General features: G+C 44.0%; 1 pseudogene; it reads left to right on the top strand.

Moving 5' to 3' along the window:
• The first annotated feature begins 5,351 nt into the window (after positions 1-5,351).
• On the top strand, positions 5,352-6,746 carry LOC143616780 (aspartyl protease family protein 2-like; annotated as a pseudogene).
• Positions 6,747-7,770: the final 1,024 nt, after the last annotated feature.

Genomic DNA, 7,770 nt, shown 5'->3' with positions numbered 1-7,770 from the left:
GGTCAATAACAGGCCGATAGCCGCCAGACCCATCACCTGAACCTAAAGGAAATCCATCCAACAGGTCAGGCAGACGGGAAGGTGGCATAGATCGGCGGGAAGCCCGGCGCATACCTGATGGTTCGGCCGTCGGTGCCGGGGGCGCAGGCATAGTGGCAGCCGCTGTGGTTGCCATTGTTGGCGCCGCCTCCTCAGCAGCAGTAACCGCCGGCTCCGTGAGAGATGCTGTAAAAATTGCACTCACAGCCGGCGGAGACATCTTCTCAGCCGGAACAGCCTCAGGAAGGCTGGAACCAGCGGAAGCAGGCGCAGGCGCCTGGGTCGACGCCTCGGGAAGGCTGACCGAGCCTACCGTCATTGGCGGGGGAATACTCGCTCCAAATCCACCCTGGAATGCGTTAACATCCACACCTGCACAAACAAAAGTGTTAGAAAAATTTATTTGAAATAAATTTAGACAAGAATCATGATGGTACTTACGGGGTCTCTTGAGCTTGAACGTACGGACGAGCGGGGGCGAACCCGAGGGAACCGGCCTCTTGACACCGGTAACCGTCGTCGTCGTTTCCTCCCCGGAGGTAACAGCTATAGCCTCCGGAGCGGTGGTCTCCTCACCACCGGGTTTCCCCGCCACTTCTGCACTATCTGATTCTGAGTCAGATAGGACTACCGGGTCGGCCGTAGAGGCGACCTTCTCCTTGCCTTTCCCGACGGCAGCCTTCTTCTTCCGCACCAGCGGAGGACCTTCTGCGGATTCCTCAGAAGAAGACATGTTAACTCCAGCAGCAGGCACAGCATTGAGGGGTTCAGGATAGAAGATAGGCTTACCTGGCCGTCGGTGGCTCAAGATCTCTTGGCCCGGCGGGTAAACCTCCACGAACCGACCCGCGGTCTGCTCTAAGATGGGCAACTCGTTCTCGTCCAGAGCACGAGTACCCATCCGCGCAGGACCATCTTCCTCCCGCGGATTCAGGAGCGACTGAAGATCGTTACCCTCTGAAATCAACAAGAAAGTTAGAAAAAATCGAAGTCAGCAAAAAGAAACAAGACATACCATAAGGGACAGAGTTCGAACCATATTCGAGGACGATCGGAACCTTATCCGCATTCGCCGCCTTCCACACCCGGCTCATCCCCAGCATCACCATCGCCGACTCCGGAAAACGGAAAACCGGGGACTGGACCCGGGATATCTTCGCGAACCATTCCGCCTCCTCATAGTTGATGGCGGGAAGGTTCGGAAGCGTCTGGCCATTCTTGAACTTCATGGCAATGGGGATGGCTCGAGCGGATATGAAGAAGAACTCTCTTCTCCATGAGCGAAGACTCCGCTCGGTGGTACAAATCTTTAAACCCTTGATACGGGTTGTAAGAGTGTACCACCCTTGGATGCACCTCCAAGTATAGAAGGTCATCAGGCGGTCAACGAGGGGCTCAAGGCCCAGTATCCGGCACACCCACTCAAAGTGCCGGACCTTGGCAATGGCCATGGGGTGCACCTCTGTCAGGTGCACACCGTGCCTCTCTAGGACACGGTACACAAACTTTGTCAACGGAAACCTAAGGTTCCCGTAGACAAAGAATGCAGCATAAACCCCGATCTTGCCACTAGGGGCATCGTACACAGTATGGTGGGGCTCAGGAAACTCAGGCTCGAGAGACCCGAGCATGAACTTCCTGACGATATACTGGTACAGCTCGACAGGAAGAGAACACTGGCATTCGCCAGCAGTCTTCTGATCATCAGCATCGTGAGAAGACATGGTGGAAGAAAGAAGAGATTTCAGAGTAATGCTTTACCGAAAAAGAGAAATTCGCCGGAAATTACTGGAGAAGAAGAGATGAAAGTGGAAAGTGTGAATTGCAAATAACCCTCTCCCCCTTTATATAGTAATCGCAATTAATGCGATGAATTTAATACGGAAGAGAGAGAAATCAAAGGTGCAATGAAACTATGACGCGTGGCAAAGGCAAGCTGGCAACAGCTGTCAAAAGGACGTGTGCCAGAGATTTCGCGGCTACGCGCCTGAAAAAGCAACTGGAATGACCACATAATGTCATGTCGCCATAACTTCTGGCACGTCCTGACACAGTCAGAAGAAACCGTCGCACGACGTTTGAGGTATTGGGTTGTTATCCATCCACCAACTCTTCAAATTTCAAAATTTAAAAATTTGAAGACTAAGGTTCAAAAAAGTAAGCGGGAAAATACCCCTTACCTTGGCAAACAAGTAACCATAAGCCGGGTGTGGGTACAGTGTAAAGGCAAAACCCTTCACATACCTAACACTCGCAGGGAATTGAAGCCAAAATATTTGGCAACCAAGTAACCATAAGACGGGTGCGGGTACAGTGTAAAGGCAAAACCCTTCACATACCTAGCACCCGCAGGGAATGGACGCCAGGAATACCTTGGAAGTAAAGTAACCGTAAGACGGATGCAGGTACAGTGTAAAGGCAAAACCCTTCACATACCTAGCACCCGCTGAGAATTGAAACCAGGAAGGATCTTCTGGGCAATGCTTGTGAAAACGGAAATAATATCCCCGCATAGCGGGAACATCGAGTACTACGTTGTTTGAGGCTCCAAGATGGAATTGGTGGTTTAAACATAATTGATCACTATGTTCAAAAACTACCAGAACCACAGGGAGAATCCGCACAACTAAGACTCAATGCTCCTGACTTGCGAGGAGGTTACAGACCTACCCGCATCATACCCAAAGACCAAGCAGGAAACTCGGGAATTTCTGCAAGTGACAAGGACTTCCGCGGGAAGAACCCCCATGGAAAACCTTACAAAAACCCCTTTTCAAAACCCTTTGCTTAAGTCCAAAAGTTCACCTCATTTTATTAGACATTCGTGAGAAGAACATTGGACTGGGGGGACTTGAAGAGGTAGGTCCCAGCAGGGCTCAGTTGGTCCCGCATGACTCACCTTGAACAGGGATGTCTGCGCAAAGACCATCTACTCCCGCAGGACCCACCATGCTCAGAGAAGCCTACGCGCAGTATGCAAGCTGCATACGCAGGGAAAAGCCTCCCAATGGTAAAGTAACCCGCCTGTTCCCGCAGTTGCGGATACAAGCCATCAGGGAAGGCTACCCGCACAGCATAGCTACACGCATAAGGCTTAACACTTACAAATATTCAGTGTCACCTGAAAGAATGAGCAAAGGCGGGAGGGGGAAAACTCCCGCCAAAATGGGCCAGTCCGTATGGAGGATCTTTTATGTGATACCTGACGAGGTAAAGACAAAAGATCTGACCAAGAATGCGACAGCTCACTGACAGCAGCGTGGCAGACAGCACGCCACAGCACTGTGACCAATAGCCGCCGCCTGCCCACCAACTCCTGCCAGACCACGTGCCTAGCCTGCAGTTGGTAGAAGACGAAGAGTGCACGGCACGCCTGCTCTGTGTCAGCCGCTACCTATCCACCACTCACAGGTAGGGCACGTGCATAGGTTACAGTTGGTAGCGTGTTGGGCCGGCTAAACCCCTTGGAAACCCACCTTCGGCTATAAAAGACAGCAAATGGTATTATCATTTCATCATCTACTATCTCGTATAACTTACTTGATAATTGCTCTAATAGTATTCATATACTTTTATATTTAAAGAGCAATATAGACTGATTCTCACGCCGGAGGGTGGTCACAAGGAGGAACCCCCCCCCTTCTCAGTGACGAGCTCACGGTGTCTGTTTTGCAGGTTCCCTGAAGTACAACTTACTCTGCTGGACCTAACCTTCGAGGGAAACATTACTTAGCCCCCAGATTACCCATAATCTGCCCGGGGTCACTTAGTGTTTCTTCACGCTTCTTCAGCGTATTTATAACATAACTGCTTCTCTAGCAAGTATATGTGATTGCTTCTTCAGCATATATGTTTATAGTCGTTGCTTCTCTAGCATCGTTGCTTCAGCATATATGCTTATATACGCTAGAGAAGCGATAATACTCTAAATGCTAAAGAAGCAACTATGCTATTTATACACTAATGAGGCAAGTACGTCATATACGCTAAAGAAGCATCGACAACAACGCACTTAAAAAAGAAAAAATGCTAAAAATACCTACTGGAAAATACCAAGTGGTGATAAAATCAAACATGGTAAACTATGCTGGGTGAAACGGTGACGAAAGCGAGCAGAGACAGAAAAACAAAAAAACGGTTAAACATCATAAACAAGCACCAAATGTTTGCTTCAACAATGAGGACTTTATACATAACCATAAAAGCGTTTCCCCTACATAGGGGAACTTTCAAAAGAAAATGTCTTGAAAAACCCTAAAAAACTCACCAAAAACAACAAATCAAGTGGTGGGGTCAGCAATAGTGTCGGCATCGACATCATATGAAGCAGGTAGTGCGGTTTGAATAGGACCCAGGGGAGCATCGGCCAATGCTACAAAGCGAGGAAGGAAGGAAAATGATAGGTTGTTGAAATCTTGCAAAGCTTTCTCAACCTCTGAATTATGTTAATTATTTGACTCGACACAAGATTATACATACACATAACTTTAAAAAATATATATGAGCATAAAGATAAATTGAAAAAATAATCGTTTTAAACCATCCATTTAAACCACATAAAAAGAAAAATTGTAAGTTGTATAGGAACATACGAGTCTTTTGGAATCGGCCAATAAAGCTAACAGTTATACGAATAATATGATCCTATACACCTTCGTTCGTATAGGTGAGACTAGAGGTGTACAAAAAAATCGGTTCAGAAACGGTTAACCTGAAACCGAACCGAACCAGTTCGTTTCTCAAATCGGTCTACCAAACCGGTTTCCAAACCAAACCAAACCGCCGGTTCGTATACTAGTTTGGGTTTTTTCAATAAAACCGGTTAAAATCAGTTTAAAAGCGACCCGAACCGGTCTGGATCAAGTTGGGTAGTTCTATGCTTAAACCAATTTTAAACCGAACCCATTTGACCCAAATCAGTTTGAAATATGCAAAGACCAAACCGGTTCAGTTTGTTAAAAGAACCGGCCTTATACATACACCTCTATATATAAAAGATAATAATGCTCCGTAACATATTTAAATGAAATATCTTGAAGGCTGTGTGTCTGCTGCTATTCAACTCTTTTTGGAAGGGTCATAGCATCTTCATTTCATTTCCAGTCTCCAAATTCCCCGTTGAATCAATCAAATCTAACTTTATTTATATCAAATTCACAACTCCTCATAAAACCCCTCAAAAACCCACAACAAACAAATCATTCATAACCCATCAATGCAATGGTCTACTTCAGCTTCAACTTCAACTCTTCTTTATTATTATTAATTATTAATACTAATCTTCTTTCTAAACTCCGCTTCTGCATCTCATCATGCCCGTACACCTGTCAACAACTCCGCTCTTCTCGCCGGAATCCAAATCCTCAATCCTTCCGATTCCGACTGCGGCTTCACATCGCCGGTCAAACTCCACCCATCATCCGGTCAAACCCTACCCAAACACTCATTACTTGTTAGTACCGATTTCACCAGAATCATCAACGCCGGAAAACCCATATCCGAATCGCCGCCGGAGACATACGCCGGAAAACTTATGGGAACCTTAAAGTCCGGCGTAACCCTAGGATCCGGCGAGTACTTCATGGATGTCTTTCTCGGCGTAACCCGAATCAATCGTCTTCGTATCGAAATATCAGCTGCCATGATCCCCGCTGCAGCCTCGTTTCACCACCCGACCCGACCCGAGTTTGTAAACCCGAATTGCAACCGTGCCCGTATTATTACTGGTACGGTGATAGTTCGAATACCACGGGCGATTTTGCGACCGAGACGTTCACGGTTAACTTAACCACGAGCGTTGACGGGCGGAAACAGCACGAGGAGGTGAAGGTTGAGAATGCTATGTTCGGGTGTGGTCACTGGAACCGTGGGTTGTTTCATGGGGCGGCCGGGTTACTTGGGCTGGGGCGGGGCCGTTATCATTCGCGTCACAGCTCCAGTATCTGTATGGTCATTCTTTTTCTTACTGTCTTGTTGACCGTGACAGTGACTCGAGTGTGAGTAGTAAGTTAATATTCGGAGCGGATAAAAATCTTTTAACCCACCCGGAATTGAATTTTACTTCGATTGTTAAGAGGCAAAGATGACGTTTTCTATTATGTTCAAATCAAATCGGTTATTGTAGATGGGGTAACACTTGTTATCCCCGAAAAAACATGGGATATATCGTCGGATGGGTCGGGTGGGACCATAATCGATTCAGGCCCTACTCTAAGTTACTTTTCGGATCCTGCGTACGATATTATTAAAAAATTGTTTATTGAGAAAGTGAAACGATTCCCATTGGTTAATGATGTCCCGATTCTTGGACCTTGTTACAACGTGTCGGGGTCCATGGATTACAAAAACGATTTGCCATCGTTTGCAATTTTGTTTCGTGACGGGGCGGTGTGGAATTTCCCCGTGGAGAATTACTTTATCGAGCTTGAACCAGAAGAGATCGTGTGTTTGGCAGTTTGTGGGAACGCCTCGGTCCGCTTTATCTATAATCGGGAATTATCAACAGCAAAATTTCCACGTTATGTATGATATGAAAAAGTCTAGACTCGGGTTTGCACCAACAAGGTGTGCGGACGTTTAACGTAAGCGTCAGAATATTTGTCGCGAAATTTATAAATTAATTGAGCTGTGTGACGGGAAGGTGTAAACAATGTAGTTAAGTGGTTGTTCCAATTTTTTTGGTAGGTATATTTTTTAATTTTCTGGTCTAAGAGCATTCTCATCCCACCCCCTATCTCTAAACAAAAAATTACATCAAACTCACTATATTTTCTCTCTCTATTTTAATTAAATAATACTTTTTATCATTACCTTTTATCTTTCCTTCACTTACAATCACTTTCAAAATATATTAAAAAATTATAGGGGGTGAACAGTAGCTTTTCAAATATACAGAAAAATCATTACTTTTTCTAAAATATAAAAACTCTTCACTCACAACACCCTTAATCACTCTCTAAATTATAAAAACACCCCTCACATTAAATGAGAGGTTGGACAAGAATGCTCTAAAAGATGAGAAGGGCTGGAGCATAGGATTAACAGTTGATAGAAGATATAATTGTTTTTGATATCCATCAATAATATGTTCATAATAATTCAGTGTGTTGTATCTCTACTGTATATAAAACATGAGTGATGAGCAAAATTAAAAGTATAATTTTCAGTGTTTTACAACTCATAAAGCACATGTTATAAGCTTCAAGATGGGCAAAAAAGTTATTGCAATACCAAATATTGTCTTTCTCCATATTAATAAAAATAGTTACAATTTATACCTTTTAATTATAGTTATCTTTTGTAAATTTTAAAGATTCTTACATAAGTACCCCCTCATCTTTAACACTCAATTTGACAACTTTATTTAAAATTCTTATTCTTTATATATATTTTAATATATTATGCTATAAAAAATACCGGACTTACCATTGCGATGTGCATATTTTTTGCAACGTTTCGATGTAAATTTTATTCAATATCGACTTATCAATTATAATGTACAGGTTTACTATGCAATAATGTACAAGTCAATTAAGCATTATTATGATATGGTTGGTAGTTACAAACTTTCAAATTACACCCTTAGAGCAATGGACCAATTTTTCCTTTGAAGCTAGCAAAATTGAAAATTGTTTATAAAAATACCATTCTTATAATCTAATATCAAATGAGATACATCAAAATTTCACATATTTATTTTTACTAAACACCATTAAAGTATGATAGACCAAA

This window comes from Bidens hawaiensis, unplaced genomic scaffold (assembly GCF_021521415.1).
Source record: "Bidens hawaiensis isolate Kalapana, Puna unplaced genomic scaffold, B.hawaiensis_p1.1 tig00049785_1, whole genome shotgun sequence".
Classification (NCBI taxonomy): Eukaryota; Viridiplantae; Streptophyta; class Magnoliopsida; order Asterales; family Asteraceae; genus Bidens; species Bidens hawaiensis.
This window is presented reverse-complemented; position numbering and strand designations above follow the sequence as displayed.